Below are 17,776 nucleotides of genomic sequence, written 5' to 3'. Positions count from 1 at the left end.
TGGAGAGAGTTGAAAGAAGGCAAACCAAGCAGTTAATTAGTGGATGGTTGCTTGTGTGTGCTAAGTCGAGGATGTTATTGATGGTGTTCCCATTAGCCAGCAGTAACAGGAGGAACTCTATTAGACATAATGACAGAGTACAGAATTACAGTGTGAAAACGGGGTGTGGTTAGGGAAATTAGTATAGCTTTCTTCTCTTTTTATTTTTTTTGAATGAAGTGAATGTGAATGCTCTTCATAATGGTGGACACAGTGAAAATTCCTTGTATTTCTATGGTGGGAAATAGTGTGAGTAAAGAGCATTTTAAAATAATACCTTTAATACTGTTTTACTTGTTGTTTCATGCTAACCACTATCTGTTAATATCTACAGAAACAGAAACACTGGTATTTTACATACAGTAGAAACCGTAAGTCTGAAAGTAAGAATGCATTGGTTTTACATATTTTTTTAAATTTAAATTTAAATTTTCATTACTAATAACAAGTTTAGTGAAAAGTACAATCTTTGATTTAATGGCTGCATGCACTCAAGCTGGCATAGACTTCAGAGGTTTATGCAAATCCTTATGAGCCAGTTTGGATCAAATCCATCAGAGAATCATATGAACACATATTAGATAAGACATGCGGAAAATCTGGAAAAACTGTTAACATGATAAATTAAATAGGAACCTAGAATCATATATATCAAATATTAAAGATATTAAACATTTGCTGTCTTTGTTTTGATCATTTTATATATCTTTAGTTGATTTTAAAATTTTAATAAAAAACACGACTTTTAATGTGGTAAAGCTAATCCATTGTTATAAAAACAATTTTATTCACAATGTGCTTTCAGTTGTCACAGAATGAAATCATTTAAAACGTGAGAATCAGATAAAAAAATAACCGGCTAAGCAAATTTTATACATATAGCACATTTAAAGACAAACTATTTAACAAAAATCTACAATTCTATATTTGTCACTTATAAAGTGTGTGTGTGTGTGTGTGTGTGTGTGTGTGTGTGTGTGTGTGTGAGAGTGCATGTGTGATTGTGCAGTGTTGTTACGGTCAGAATCTTTGCCAATGTACATTATTAATATTTTTTAATAATGTAAGGTTTAAGGTTTAGATTATCTTATCTTAACCATGTAATAGCAGCAAAAATGTAAACTATCTTTCACCAATTATATTACAATAAAATCACAAACGTTCCAGGAGTATGCATATCCACCACCAGTAAGTTTTACCCTCCCCAATTTGCCGTCACATTCTGAAGTAATTGGTTTCCCTTATGATATGATTAATATTCAAAAAAATATATATGTCTGAATTAACCTAAAAAGAGTGCTTGAAAAATGTGGATATATTAATTTATATTCATATGCATTAATTAATCTTAAGTAAGCACTTTATCCTGGACAGGGTTTCACTGAGCCTATCCTGGGAATAGTGGGTATGAGGTAGGAATACACCTTGAATGGGACTCCATTTAAGGAACCACAAACACACACATTCACACCTAAGGGCAATCTACAGTATCCAGTCCACATACTGAGAGACCCACCATGAGAACATGTGAGACTCCAGACAGAAAGTACCCCGCACACAGGATCAAACCAAGGACCCTGGAGCTTTAAAGCAGCAAAACTAACTGCTGTACCAAGTGCCAACAAAATAGTCAATATTCAGATTTAAAAAACATTTAAAGTGCTTTTAAACTTAAACACATAAACGTTTATCTTATCAGTGTAAAATTATTATACATCACTGTGACTTAAATACATACACCTTTCTTTTAATAAAATATATGGCTCATTTATACACTGATATGAAACTATATAACAAGGGATATTAGGTGTCTAGGTTTTTGGAAGTTCATATGCGGTCGGTAACTGCATTTTTTATATGTGTGTTCGGGCATGTGGAAATCTTTTTGTATCCATTTCATTTTTTCTTCAGACAAAATAGATACAGTACACAATACAGCATTCAGAAGCTTCCTCCACCATAATCCCCCTTCTAAATTGCTGATTAGAAGACTGCCAGCACAATACCTGCCCTAAATTAAAGGAGAATGCCTTTGAACAGAATGGATGCCTTTTGTATCTCCATTTGACAGAGATTTCTAATCATGCAAGGCAGTGAGAGCAATCTGGAAGGATTTGTGGGTATTTTGCTATTGTCTGCTGGCGCGTGGCCTTGAGATTAATTTAGGCATATAATAAACAAAAGCGTAAACATCCCCTGGGCAGCAGACAAAAAAAGAGCTAAGAAAGAATGTAGATTTCACAGGCTCGAAGAAGAAAAGGTTTGGGAAATGTGTATCCTGTCTAGTAAAAATCTTAAAGAGACATGTTCTCATATGTCAAATCCTCTTAAGTTGAGCAAAAGCTGAATATATTTTTCTTTTCCTAAACAACATGTTTGTCATTTGCTTCTCCTAAGTCCAGGGATAAAATAAGATCAACAGAAAATATTGTGTTCTAATGATTTTGAAGACCACACCAACCAGTAGTCCAGTAGGCAGAAGCATAGTAAATGAACCATCAGTACCCTACATCAGTTTAGATCTAGAATATTTAAATTCAATTATCCATCAAATGAAAATGTATGCTATTTATTTGAAAGAGTTTAATCTTTTAATGAGTGTAAACTGATTTCTCTAGCTGCATATTAATTTGCATGATGAGGACATGTCTTGTACTCTTACTCATGCTATAGCAGATGTCTTGTGGGATTTTTAGTGGACATAGTACAAAGTAATTAACAAAGCAAAAATGTCCATCATCTTGTAATACCCTGGGAAAAGAAAATCACTTATACCAAGATTAAACTATGCTATTTTTAAGACATCCTTAATATAGTGTTCAAGGTGGGTGCATTTCATAATAACCAAGTAAACTGATTGAATGTTTTGGAAAGGGGAGCAATATATTAGTTTAAGGATCCATGTACCCTGATTCTGCATCTAAGAGCAATTTGTACCGTTATATTCCAACACATTCCCACCTCCCTAAAATGAAGGTGTTACTTCAATTTATCAGCAAAACAGCTCTAACAGCTCTACAATGGTTCAGGAGCAGTTATGAAAAAAAAAACACATATAATTCTTACAAATTATATTTTTCATACAAAATTTCATTTTTCTACCCTGATATAAAGAATTGTTTGTTGTTAACAGATAGGAACAGTTAACAGTGCATTCGAATCCTGCATGTTTTGCCATTTTAATGAAATATATTACAATAAAGTTGATTTTTGAATATTTGATTTTTTGCAAGAATATTTATTTTTTTCTTTTAATCCTTAGTGGCCAGACAAAAGTATGACTCTATAATTTTTATATTTATTAATAATTGTGTTTTTTTATAGCCCTTTTATCCCTCCTATACATACAACATGCACACACACACACACACACACACACACACACACACACACACACACACACACACACACACCTACACACACAGAAGAGATATATCAACATGTCAGCAGAGAGTGAGACATTAAACTTGTCAGAGGAGACAGTTGTTAAGGTGAGTTATTGCCAAGTCGTTGAAAAGCGGCCCTCACCAGATGTATAGGACATCTGCGGGGAGGAAGCAGTACAGAGTGGATGGAAAACAACTGAGAGAACAGGATAGTGTGCGTTTGTGTGTGTGTGTGTGTGTGTGTGTGTGTGTGTGTGTGTGTGTGTGTAAAACAGGTAAATAAATGATAAGGCAGAAGCTTTTTGTGACCTCCATAAACAGTATCAAGTGATGATTGTGTATATACAGTATATACACTACAAGTAATATTTCACCTTTTACCTTATATGGAAAATGTCTGTGGTGTTATTAGAGCACTTAGCATCTGTTTTGTGTGTTTGAACCATAAATAAAGATATGCATGCTTTGACTTATTTGACTTATAAGTCTTATTTCAAATTATATGATCAAATGATTTTCCTCAATATTTTAGGGCCATGCTTATAAGATTTTCAGGTAGGATTGGCATTTAACACATTTTTTTCTTATTTTCTTTTCTGCAGTGTGAAGCATCTTTCTCCCTTTTTCTTTCTTTTTGTCTCTGAAAGTGCTCTGTTCTTTTTTCATTTTCACTTGGGGCAGCTAAAAAACCTTTCCCAAACAGGCATCATACTCACTGACTGGCTTTTTTTCAGTTCTGGATCTCCATTGAGAGACATTCTGCATCATTAGCCAGTCACAAAGCTGGTGAAACAGTAGCGCTGGGCAGTTGGGAGAGGGCACGGGGTAAGTGGACGGCTGCAGTTGTTAAAAAGAGAAAAGAGACGGCACCCTGTCAAATCATCAGGAAGAAGAGAGGGAGGGATAAAGCACAGGGGGTGGATCCACATCACTCTTATGACAGGGCAGAGGTTGATTATTTTTACTTTTTCAAATTTTTAGTAACAGACTAATTTTTTTTTTATTGCACAATAATATTAACATTTTATATTCTAATTTTAATATTTTAAACTTGAAGTTTTGAGTCAAATAAATAATAAATAATAGATATAATAGAATAAATAGAACATCTACAATGCTGTAAATCTTATGCTGCTGTAATAAGAAATGTTTTTTAGTCAACACGGCCTGAATATTATTGTTATATTGGTTAATATTGTTTGTGTTTATTTTCATAAAAAAATATTGGAACTCCCCAAACAGACACATGATCTTCATACTCGTTTGTGGGATTTCTCCAAATTGTCAAGTCAAGTCAAGTTTATTTCTATAGTGCTTTTCACAACGGACATTGTCTCAAAGCAGCTTTACAGAATTTAAGAGTTAAGGTGAACAATGTGTATTTATCCCTGATGAGCAAGCCATGGCGACTGTGGCAAGGAAAAACTCCCTTAGAAGTTGTTGCCAGAATGTTGGAAGTACAAAGTTGCCTAGAATGTATATGCTTGCTGCAGCATTACCACTTTCTAAGAAACACCAGCATGTTCCAGCATGGCAGTGCCCTGCCCATGAAACGATTTCCATGGGCTGGAGATGAAGTAGTTGTTTTTCCTGTACAGAGCATGCTCTGAACAAAATTTGGGATGAATTGTAAAACTGACTAAAAACTGCATGGGTGCAAAATCTGGAATTGGATGTTTCATAAGCTTATGAGTGTGATGCTCAGGCAAACATTATGCCATGCAGTGTACAATAAAAATAGACACAGACACATCTTAGAAAATAAGATCTTTTCAAATATTATTTGTATATATTTATATATAGTATATATTTACTCAAGAGCAATCACCTATCTGCTTAATATCAGTGAGGTGTAAATTATTACTAAAAAATGTGGAAAGTTATATCATTGAAATCCACACCTGCACAATATTTGGTAAGCTAACCTTAAACCACAAGAGTAAAGCACTTACACATTTTAAGAGGTAGAGTCAAATGTTGCTGCATTCAATCACATTTAATAAGTATAGTAGAAATTAAAAAGGAAATTAAAAGTGACATTAAAAAAAGTGACTTGTACCCTTGGAAGATGTGAGGGTATCATTAGAGACATTTCTAGTATAGAGTCAGAAAAAAAGCAACCGAGATCTCTCTGTGTGTGTAATGGAATAAGTGGAGTAAATGGTGTTTACCACTGGAACAATACTTACTCTACAGCATCCTGTCAAAGTAATAGTGACTTAATCATCCCCTCTATGTTAGCTAACACACACACACACACACACACACACACACACACACACACACACACACACACACACACACACACACATTTGTCTTAATGATGGCATTGATTACTACTGCAGTTAATTGAAGCTACACCTATATTTTTTCTTTATCTTATTGCCAAAAGGAAAAATTTTTAAACAATTTAATTTATAAATAAAGAATAAAAGAAAGAAAAAAAATGATGTAGTATAAATGCACTTTCCATTAAAAATAGAAATAATATATATTTTTAAAAGAAAGCATCAAATAACCCCACAAGATTATATCACTGTCAAATTTTCCTTTCGTTGTGGGGACATTTGGTCTCAACCAAGAATACACCCTCCCTCTTTCCACCCTCTATTTTCCTCCCTCACACTACTATACCTTGTTTTACCTGGCTCCCACTTTTGATTTCTGCTGCTTCCTAGCTTATATGCCCTCTTTCTTCTCCCGTCTCTCTCCTTTCATCCTCCCATCCTACTTCCCTCTCTCCGTTCCAGCTCTCAGCTGTGTCCTGTGTCCCTCACAAAGACACATTCTTCTCCGCGTTGATAATTCACCCTCTAGTGGCCACTTGTTTTGAAAGCTTACCGCCCCTGAAGACTGCCAGTGCACACCACAACAAAGTCTTTATCAGAAACTGCAAATTACATTAATTTAATTAGCATGTCAGCTTTTTATATGATTATTATTTATATGATTATTTCATTATTTTCCATTGTTTCCCTTTCTGCCAGCATGACTGTATGACATTCAGTACAATGCTGCTATTGTACATTAAGTTGTGCTAAAAACTGCAGTATACAGTTATGTGGAAAAAAAAGTGAACACCCTTGTTATGATTTTACGTAATGGGACATAAAAAAAAAAATCACCTGGCCTTTTCAGGTCTTTGAATTAGGTAAATACATCTTCACATAAACAGCATGACATGTTACACTGTGTCATTATATTTTGCAAAAAATAATGCCAAAATGGATATGCCATGTGTGAAGAATTAGGTTTTACTGCGTTTATAGGGTTCTAGGATGCTAAATAGGAGACAGGTGATGCTACTCATATGGCATTGATTAATTTATCATCAGCAAGCATGATGCCCTCTTTGATGCCCTCTCTATAAACTCTATAAAATTTTAGCTAACCAATGCCAAGGAGGAAAGACAGCAGCAATAATTTGGAGAACCAATTGTTGTTACCCATGAATCTAACAGGGTAAAATGGTTATTTTCCAAAAAAATTAAAGTCCATAATTTTAAAGTGCCAAACATTCAAGACAGTTGGCAATCTTTCCAGGAGTGGATGTCCCAGCATATTCAGGGTTTGCAAGAATGCCTCTTCTCTGTAAACTTGTAGTTACTGAGTTGGCTATGAATAATGGATAATTCAACAGGACTATAATCCAAAGTACACCAGCAAATCTACAACAGAATAACTGAAAATCAAACAGAATCTCAACCTGACTGAAATGCTGTGGCAGGCCCTTAAGAGAGCTGTGCTTAAACAAATGCCAACAAACCTTAATGAACTGAAGCTACGATGTAAAGTTCAGTTAGCCAAAATTCAACCACAGCGATCTGAGAGATTGATGAAGTCATACAAAACATTACTTCAAGTTATTACTGCTAAAGATGCTTCTACAAGCTATTGAATCATACGGTGTACTTAGTTTTTTACGAATTGCTTTTACCTTTTTTACTTTATTTATGTAACTTAAATTATGAGACACTGAAATATGTCATGTGTTGTTCATCTGAGGTTATATTTACCTAATTATAAGAACTGCTAAGGCATAAGCTTAAAAAAGTAATTTGCTTTCACTCTTGGGCAAGGCCCTTACCCATCTGTGCTCCAGTAGGTGCTGTATTATGGCTGACCCTTCGCACTGAACCCCAGCTTCCTAACACCACTGGGACATGCAAAGAAAAAAATTCACTATGCTTTAATGCAACTTTACCAGATGATTTTTTTTTTATAATATTCTTATGTATAAAACCATAGAATAAAAAGAGCATGTACTTTTACACAACTGTAGATACTTTGTGTACATTCATCTGTAATATGCAATGAATCAAGGCATTAGTGGTAAAAAAGTAAATGACAATGTTTTCTTCTAAACTATTGTTTTTAACTAAAATTGTTGCCGATAAATCACTTTGTACTGCATCTGTAACATACATACCATAGACATTGAACTTTGTCAAAACTCTATAAGAGAACTGTAGTTGTTAGGAAGTAATTAATAGTAAATTAATATTATATTTATTTTATATTTCATGTATTTTTTTGCTTTTACTTATAGGATGCATGTAAGAAGTTACCTGTAAAGGTAATGACTGAAATGACAGTCATGCCATGGCTTTTGCATTGACTAAGGCAAGCTTACAAAGAAATGTTTAACCAATTAAGAATATATCTCTCTACACCATGACTAATTAAAACAAGGAGAACCTTTAATCAATAATTTTGTCCATACACAATATTACTGTACATACAATTAATGACAAATATTTCAAATAGTTCTAAATAAGAAAATCAACAAGAAAATATATTTTCTCTGTTATATGCAGAGTAATTTAAATCACCTAAGAACATTAACTTTGTAAATAGAAAAGAGCAGACACATGTGGGTTTAATAAAGTGCTAAATGAGCCGGAGGATAATAACTCACTCATTTGCAGTACAGTTAGAGTCTCAATTGAATATAGTCTATTTCTACTTAGTGTACACATTAGAGTTAAAAATCATTATTTAAAATTGGATGCTAATATTTAGTGTGAAAACTACCAATAAGTGACATTAGCTGCATCAGCCAATAAAACCACAGCAGGTTGCAGTGCACTTCAATAAAGGCTTGTTTCTTTTTAGGTAAATTAGCCATCATGCAATCTCACCAAGAGGCAGATGAATTGTGTGCCCTTGTGCTGAACAGGCAAGCACATACTCTACATGATGTAAAACATTCACATGAAAGTGCTCGACTTTGAAACACGGCGACATGAAAGGCCCCTTTACACCATCTATCAATGTAATTATTAGGGCAATTTTACCGTGCATTAATCATGTGAGCCCAGTATGCTCATCATGTGCATGTCTGTTGCAGGTGCCTGATGCCTCAGAAGAATGGGCTTTTAGAAGTGTGCAGGAGTCGAACCTTAATGGTTTGATCTTTATTGTAGTATGATATGTACAAAAATGTTGGGAAGATTCGCTTATCTTGCAATACATTTGATCTCTTTTTTGTAAGAGAGAAAAAAAAAGAAAAAACATTGGAACATTGAAGATGAAATCAGATTTTACTTTAGAAGAGCTGTCAGTTTGTATGTTTAAATCATTGTTTTCTTTTATTGTCTCATGGGTAGATGTTTTAATAACTTGTCCCTTGTTTGTCCAAGGCTCCATCAAATTAATTATGCTGGCTAAACCCACTAAACCACTCATAGCCACTGATTAGCCTTTAACATGGCTTTATTGTTCGCAAATTTGCATCTTAAAATCAGTAATTAATTAAGATTTTCCATTCAATTATAACACTTATATCAGGATTGGCAATTTAGAGGCCAGGGTTTGCCGACTTGCCTAATAGCCTTATCACTAATGAGGTGGAGTCAGAATGTATTGCTTGATACCATGCTAATTGTCCATTTAGCAGTGGCCACTGGCAACCAGCTGGTCTCCAGCAGTGCTGAGCAGTCAAGGCTAATCTTCTGGATGCTATGAAAGAAACTGTGGCTTGAGATTCAAGGATTAGAGGAAAGGGGACTTTACTTTTTGGTTTACTGGAAGCCACGGCTTGAATTATGAAAATCAAAATGGCTTGATGGCTAGAGGGGGTCACAGAATGTGCTTGCTGCTCACTTACTGGCAGAAAGCCCTATAGACCATGGAATGACTCAGCATGGAGCAGCCATATGTACTTCTCAGGAATAGGGGGTTGGTAATGAACTTGCTTACTCCTAATGGAAAGGAAAGTCATTTGGCAAACAGTTTTGTGTCAGCACGCTTTGTTTCCCCCAGTCATTTAAATGATGTTGGTTTTCTCCATAGGCCCTCAAAGGACTGTAGCACTGTAACACACTATGGCACATAACTGTATATCTGAGATTGTCTGTAAACTTCAGAATATCCTCTAACCTGTTCAACAATGTTAAATTATATGATCACAAAGGCAAGTCCTGTCATCATGATCCTATTATTGTAGAGGGTGTATGGAGGCTGACAGAGTGACACATCAGAGCTTGTTGGAGGCACTCAATATTGATCTGAGCATTTGCTGGCTGTCACAATTCCATTAGATATGGGATTCAAATTCTAGGATAATACAGATTTCTTTATACTACAAATATCAGAAATATTTGCATCTCTAGATAAACTAAATGTAGTATTTTTTTGAGAAATTTAAGAATGGTTTAAAAAAATTGTTGTTGGCATGCTACTATAATTTACTCCTGATCTGCTTTTTTCCTTTCTGGACACGTCTTTTGTGGTTGCTTGCCTTTATTATTATTATTATTATTATTATTATTATTATTATTATTATTATTATTATTACTACCAAGATTTTTATATGACTATGAATCTCAGACTTATTCCCTCCATGCTGATTTCATGGGATGGTGATCAGAGTTGGATTTGAGTTCTGCCAGCTGCTCTCCCCTTCCACAGCAATGGTCTACATCACATCCACCAGTGTGTGCAATACCTTGGTAATCAGGCATGGTAAGACCATGAGTGCTTTAGCATTTTTTTATATGTGCATCTGAAGGAAGATGAGTGGCACACTCCTGCAGGAATGGAGAATCCCCGGCGGCTCCACACAGAGTAATTAGGCTGGCCTCCTGAATGTCAGCCATGGCTTGTTTATTCTCATTATTTTATCATTTTAAAAAGCCTCTAGGTGATGAGACATGCAGTATAATTACTGTTATTAGCATACTAATTGGGCGTCAAAATAGGCCAAGTTACAAGGTAGCCTACTGCAAAATTTTCACATTAATCAAAAGCCAGGTCATGGCTAAGACCAGTGTTGTACTGGCTCACTAATTGGGAGTAACTCCATAGCTTTTTTTACTTGGCCATAAAGGTTTATAGTCTAAAGTTTGTTGGTACACTTATAGGATGGTAGTGTAAGCCATTCTAACACACATGCTGGACAAGTATGAAACTCAGAAAGATCCATACAGATTTAACCATTGCAGGTGAACATCATTTAATTTCACACAAATTAAGTCTTAAGAAAATATACAAACAATACCTTTGCCCTAGCTCTGATTTTTCAAACAAATTAAATTATGCAAATGATTACAAATTTGTAAGCATGAGACCATGTTTGAAATTCCATATTAATATTCTTTTATAAATAAACTACCATTCAGAAAGGCTTGTCTTGATGTTTTCAAGATTTCACTGTTTAGTCTCCTCACTAAAATATCTGTAGATGTAAAGTGCGCAGCTCTAGATTGTCTGGGCCAGACTGCAGTCTCTGCTGTTTAAAATGCACAAAGGGATTTCTCATGGGATTTAAAGGAGTCATGATCCAAATGGCATGGGGTTGCCGATAGGAAACTGATAGGGCTAGCTTTGTCTCATCTGGAGAGTGGCCACAAACCTCTATTTTATGAAAACACATTTTCGTTCTACCCGTCACACAATTTGCATGTGAAAGCACAGGACAGAGATAGACCCACTGGTCTCAATGGGGCTAACTTAACACAGTGTCAACATTGAGATGGGGGCAAAACAAAGGGGGATTTTGGTCCCCCCTCCCTCCTCTAGCCTGTCTCATTGTCTGGTCTCTGTCAAGCCTGCATCTGAGCTCTCCTTTCGCTCTCTTCCCAATTGGGTTCAATCTCTTGAATAAAAATGAGCTTTCAAATCACTGTTCAAGAGAAAGATTGGCAGGCACGATAGCTTATAGAAAGCAAGACAGTCTCATTTTACAATTTATATTTCTTTAATTGAGTGAGGGTATGAAAATGTAGCATCATTTTGACATTTCATCCGTCAGTCATATTTGATTATGAACAAAGATGTGAAATTCCATGAAATGAACAAAACACTGTAATTCTTTTTTAATCATAGGGCAGAGCTAGACTTTGTGTAATCTTTTGAAAATGTGTAATCTATTTTATGGGTATAAATTGATATGACATTGCATTTTGACCTTGTTCAGGTACCATTTTTTATGCTTTGTGCAGTACTTTGCACCACATACACATAATTTACTCCCTTAGACTTTATAGATCCGCAAGAGATATGTTCTGGTTTAATGGAACCATTCATTTTAATTTACATTTACATCATTTTGCATATGCTATAATACAATTAAGCTAAGACCCTGACAGATCGACAATGCAGCTAGAAAAAGTGCAAGTCAGGGTATTTTTATAAACCTAAATTTAACCTTTAAATTTAAATACTTCACAAAATATGGCAGGTTTTGGCAGAAAACTAAAAATGGGCTTTTCATAATAGTCACTAGTTGAGTACTTAAGGTACCAGTTGTGCGTGTGTTGTTTTTTTTTTTTTAAATACCTGCTTACAACTGGTACCAAACAAGAACATCATAACATATAGTTTGGGACTTGCCATTATTAAATGTGCTTTTTTACTTTTCAAAATGTTCACAAATTAGTGAAAACATTGAAGGATCATTTAAATAGTGACAGCAGATTTCTGTGTAAATATTAAAATGTCAAATGAAAATGGTAAATGTTAAATATAAATACAAACAAACTGTAATATAAAATATTTTCCTTAATTGATAAATGTCATCAGTGCTTATGCTCCACAAGTGGGTTGTGAGATGGAGGAGAAGGAAAAATTCTGGAGTGAATTGGATGAAGTGGTGGAAGGTGTACCTAGGAATGAATGATTGGTGATTGGGGCGGATTTCAATGGTCATGTAGGTGAAGGGAACAGAGGTGATGAGGAGGTGATGGGTAGGTATGGTTTTAAGGAGAGGAATGTGGAACGACAGATGGTGGTAGATTTTGCTAAAAGGATGGAAATGGCAGTGATGAACACTTATTTTAAGAAGAAGGAGGATCATAGGGTGACCTATAAGAGTGGAGGAAGGTGAACACAGGTGGACTATGTTCTATGTAGGAGATGCAACCTGAAGGGGATTGGAGACTGTAAGGTGTTGACAGTGGACAGTGTAGCTAAACAGCATCGGATGGTGGTCTGTAGAATGGTTTTGGAGGTGAAGAAGCAGAGGAGAAGAGTGAAGACTGAAAGAAGAATAAGATGGTGGAAACTGAAGGCGGAAGACTAAAGTGTGAGATTCAGGGGAGAGGTCAGACGGGGGCTCGGTGGTGGTGAAAAGGTGCTGGATGATTTGGCAACTACTGCAGAAGTGATAAGGGAGACAGCTAGAAAGGTACTTAGTGTGACATCTGGAAATAGAAAGGAAGACAAAGAGATGTGGTGGTGGAATGAGGAAGTGCAGGAGAGCATAAGGAGAAAGAAGTTGGCAAAACAGAATTGGGATCAACAGAGTGATGAGAAAAGTAGACAGGAGTACAGGGAGAACATATATGAGGAGCTGTATAAGAAGTTGAACACTAAGGAAGAGGAAAAGGATTTGTACCGATTGGCCAGGCAGAGGGACTGAGCTGGGAAGGATTTGCTGCAAGTTAGAGCAATAAAAGATGGAGATGGAAATGTGTTGACTAGTGAGGAGAGTGTGTTGAAGCAAGAAGTGCATAGGATTTGTAAGGAGGAAGTGAGAGCAGCAATTAAGAGGATAAAGAGTGGAAAGTCGGTTGGACCAGATGACATACTGGTAGAAGCATAGAGATGGATAGGTGAGATGGCAGTGGAGTTTTGAACAAGATTGTTTAACAGGATTTTGAAAGGTGAGAGGATGCCTGAGGAATGGAGACGGAGTGTGCTGGTACCAATCTTTAGGAACAAGGGAGATGTGCAGACGTGCAGTAACTACAGGGAAATTAAGCTGATCAGTCACACCATGAAGTTATGGGAAAGAATAGTGGATGCCAGGCTGACAGAAGAGGTGACCATATGTGAGCAACAGTATAATTTTTTGCAGAGGAAGCGCACCACAGATTCATTATTTGCTTTGAGAATGTTGATGGAGAAGTATAGAGAAGGTCAGAAGGAGTTGCATTGTGTGTTTGTGGATTTAGAGAAAGCATACAACAGAGTGCCAAGAGAGGAGTTGTGGTACTGTATGAGGAAGTCAGGTGTGTCAGAGAAGTATGTGAGGGTGGTGCAGGACATGTATGAGGAAAGTGCGACAGCAGTGAAGTGTGCAGTAGGAATGACAGACTGGTTCAAGGTTGGACTGCATCAAGGATCAGCTCTGAGCCCTTTCCTGTTTGCAGTGGTGATGGACAGGTTGACGGACGAGGTCAGACGTGGACTATGATGTTTGCGGATGATATTGTTATTTGTTGTGAGAGTAGGGAGCAGGTTGAGAAGAGCCTAGAGTGGTGGAGGTATGCGCTGGAGTAAGAGTAAGACAGAGTACATGTGTGTGAATGAAAGGGAGGGCAGTGGAGTGGTGCGGTTGCAGGGAGAAGAGGTGGAGAAGGTGGAGGAGTTCAGGTACCTGGGTTCAACAGTGCAAGTAATGGAGAGTGTGTTAGAGAAGTGTAGAAAAGAGTGCTGGCATGGTGGAGTAGGTGGAGAAGAGTGGCAGGAATGATTTGTGATAGAAGAGTATCTGCGAAAGTGAAAGGGAAAGTTTATAGGACTGTGGTAAGACCTGCGATGTTGTATGGTTTAGAGACAGTGGCATTGAGTAAAATACAGGAGGTGGAGCTGGAGGTAGCAGAGCTGAAGATGTTGAGGATTTTGTTGAGAGTGACGAGGATATACAGGATTAGAAATTAGTTTATTAGATAGACAGCGCATGTAGGACATTTTGGAGACAAGGTAAGGGAGGCAAGATTGAGATGGTTTGGACATGTTCAGGGGAGAGACATGGGGTATATCTGTAGAAGAATGCTGAGGATGGAGCCACCAGGAAGGAGGAAAAGAGGAAGACCAAGGAGGCGGTTTATGGATGTGGTGAACGAATACATGCAGGTTGTTGGGTTGAAAGAGGCAGATGTAGAGGACAGAGGGGTATGGAGACAGATGATCTGCTGTGGCGACCCCTAATAGTAGAAGCCGAAAAAAGAAGAAGAAGTGACTTTCAAAGTGTTCATAATGGGAAAATATTTCCCCGTACTGTAACACCAAGTTTTGATACAAGGTTGAGGGTATAAAAGTCTGACAGTCATTAACTGCCATGAATATCTTATTGTATAGCAAATAATTATAATAAAAGTAATAAACAGTATATACATGGCAAGACTAGGGCTGCTATGTTTTCTTAATGAAGCACATTTCAAGAATCAATTAGCATTAAAGTTTTACATTTATATTATAATTTAACTTTTAGATTTAAGATATATATTTAAGACACATATTCCTATATAATTAGTAAATGTTTAGTTTAATGACCCTGGTTTCCATCATTGGAAAACATGGTAAAAGTTGGGTTCCAAGCTCTAGACCGGAATGTTAAGTCTGTAAAAAGCTTGTAGTATTTGTGCTGATTTTCCACAGTCTATAGCTACCTTTTTTTAATGTAAATAAATGGAATTTAATCAAACAAATTTCTATCTACAATATTTCTATATACAGAAGCACGTTTCCTACTGAAGTCCAGAAAGGCCATGAGTTACATTTATATTTATTATTTACATTTCTTATATAACATTTAGATTTACATTTATGTTACCATTTCTACCATTTATTTAACTTTTAATATTCACCATTCACTGTTTAAATGCATCTGAGTGGCCTGGAATGTTATAATAATATAATATAATAATAAGAATATTTATTTCTTTCGGCTTCCCCCATTAGTGGTCGCCAAAGCGGATCATCCATATTCGTGATCTGCATATTTGATTTGGCACATGTTTTACACTGGATGCCCTTCCTAACGCAACCCTCCCCATTTATCCCGGCTTGGGACCGGCACTAAGAGTGCACTGGCTTGTGCAACCCTAATGGCTGGGTTCGGTTCCCTGACCGGGAATCGAACCCAGGCCGCGGCGGTGAGAGCAGTGAAGCCTAACCACTAGACCACCAGGGAACCAATATAATATAATATAATATTATAATAATAAAAATAAAAATAATAAAGAGAAATTAAAATATGATTTCTTTGTTGTACTTCACTGAGAAAGTGAATTAAAATACTACTTTGATGAGGTTTGTTTTTAAAACTAATTTCATTGTAACTAGTGTTTCCTGATTGAAGAAATGTCCAATGGGAACACTGCCAAGGTGAACTGTCATCAATACCTAAGTCATATAAAGCTTATATAAACATTGGTAATAATGATCAATAAAATTGATCAATTCTTTGAAGGTTGTTGACTAAATGGTAGCCCAAGTTTTTAGTTTCTTTAGCTCTTGTTAAATCAAGTTCCTGTATTTACACAGTGGAATAATTTACACATGACTACTCATATGCAAGTCTGTGGGAATTACAAACAGGAATAATAAAGATGTCTGCTGTTCACTAACATTTTTTAAACAAAAGGTGAGCACTCTTTAGAATTACAATTTACAACTGTAAAGTTACAGATTTATAAAGTAGCTTTTCAATTTTGGTCTTTTACAAGTTAAAAACTCATGTGGCACAATGCACCAGCCCCTACTCAATGCATTTCACTATAAGAAATAACACTTTCATTTAAGCAAGAAAATGTGTTAATAGTTATAATAGTTGTCATGATAACAATGCATAGTTTGTTTTCTTTTTCAACTTAGCTCCTCAGTGTTGTTGTTGTTGGCAATACAATCAGATACCTTCTACATTGTCTATTGAGATGCCATGCTACACATTACTCCTGTAGCTGTAGGTCAGGTGGACAGAGACTTGGACAGTGAGTGGCTCCAGTGCTAGAAATAGATTATGTTGCTGGAGAACTAAGGTGGAGAAGTAATAGGTTGTGGAAATTAATGCTCGGCCCACATGCTGCTCTGGGCACAGGGTCACGTGTCCTGCAGCGTGAAGCATGAGGGTGATCGGCAGGAGATGGTAGTCAGCAGGCAGATCCAGGGTCATGGACTCAAGGGAACGCTGGAGGCCTCTATTAGCACAGGCATATAGCAGAGAGTGAGTGAGCAAGAGAGAACAAGGAAGAAAACCTGCCTAATATATGCAGACTCATGCACAAAGCTCAAGGCAGAAGAAGTGGGTTTTCAGTTTCAAGCTGCAAAACATATCCTGTTAATCTGTTTTTTGGTTTAGTTGAGAAGTAGCATATTTTCTTGGGGTATAATTGCTAAGGTTTTCGCATTTTAATATATTATTAATTGCCACAGATTATGCAAAAAAAAAAAATTGCTGTATTTAATATATAGTTTGAACCTATGTCTCACTGATAGGGCTAAATGTGTTAGCAGCATTACTTCACCATACAAGAACAGACAAATAGCAGACAAATGTCAATGTTTATGGACAGTAACAAAGGCACAGAATGTGAATGACATAATAGAGAGGTGTGCAATTGAATTATTATTAGTTATTAATGATTAAAACTGATTATTAATAAATTATTATATAAGACAGAGATAGAAAGATAAAAAGTGAAATAGAAAGAAAGAGTGATAACCATGTCAAAGATAAAAAATATTAAAATAATGTAGCACACAATTCATGGTTTAATAGCAAAATACTCCCTCGCTCTCCTGCATCAGTTAGCCTTGAATAAAAAATGTCTAATCAGTTCTCTTATATCAAATCTGGAATTTGTATAAAACTCACAACCAACAAAAAAAATCTCAACCAACAAACATACTACAACACTCAGGCCACATCCTCCATGTCATGCACAAATACATCTTATTACTAATTACTCACACCTACTGTAGATTTATTCACATATTTGTTTGACATACCAAGCCTTAGTTTTGACCTTTTTTGAACCCAAGCAAACTCAGCAGTGTTATAAATTAAAATAATATAACCAGAGAGAATCTTTTACGTCTCCTGTCATGACATTCATCATTTGACACTGTGTTCCTTTGGTCCACAGCTTGAGCACTTTCCCCAACCTGATACAATTGAGCAC

Source organism: Silurus meridionalis, chromosome 5, assembly GCF_014805685.1.
Source record: "Silurus meridionalis isolate SWU-2019-XX chromosome 5, ASM1480568v1, whole genome shotgun sequence".
NCBI classification, from domain to species: Eukaryota; Metazoa; Chordata; class Actinopteri; order Siluriformes; family Siluridae; genus Silurus; species Silurus meridionalis.
This window is presented reverse-complemented; position numbering follows the sequence as displayed.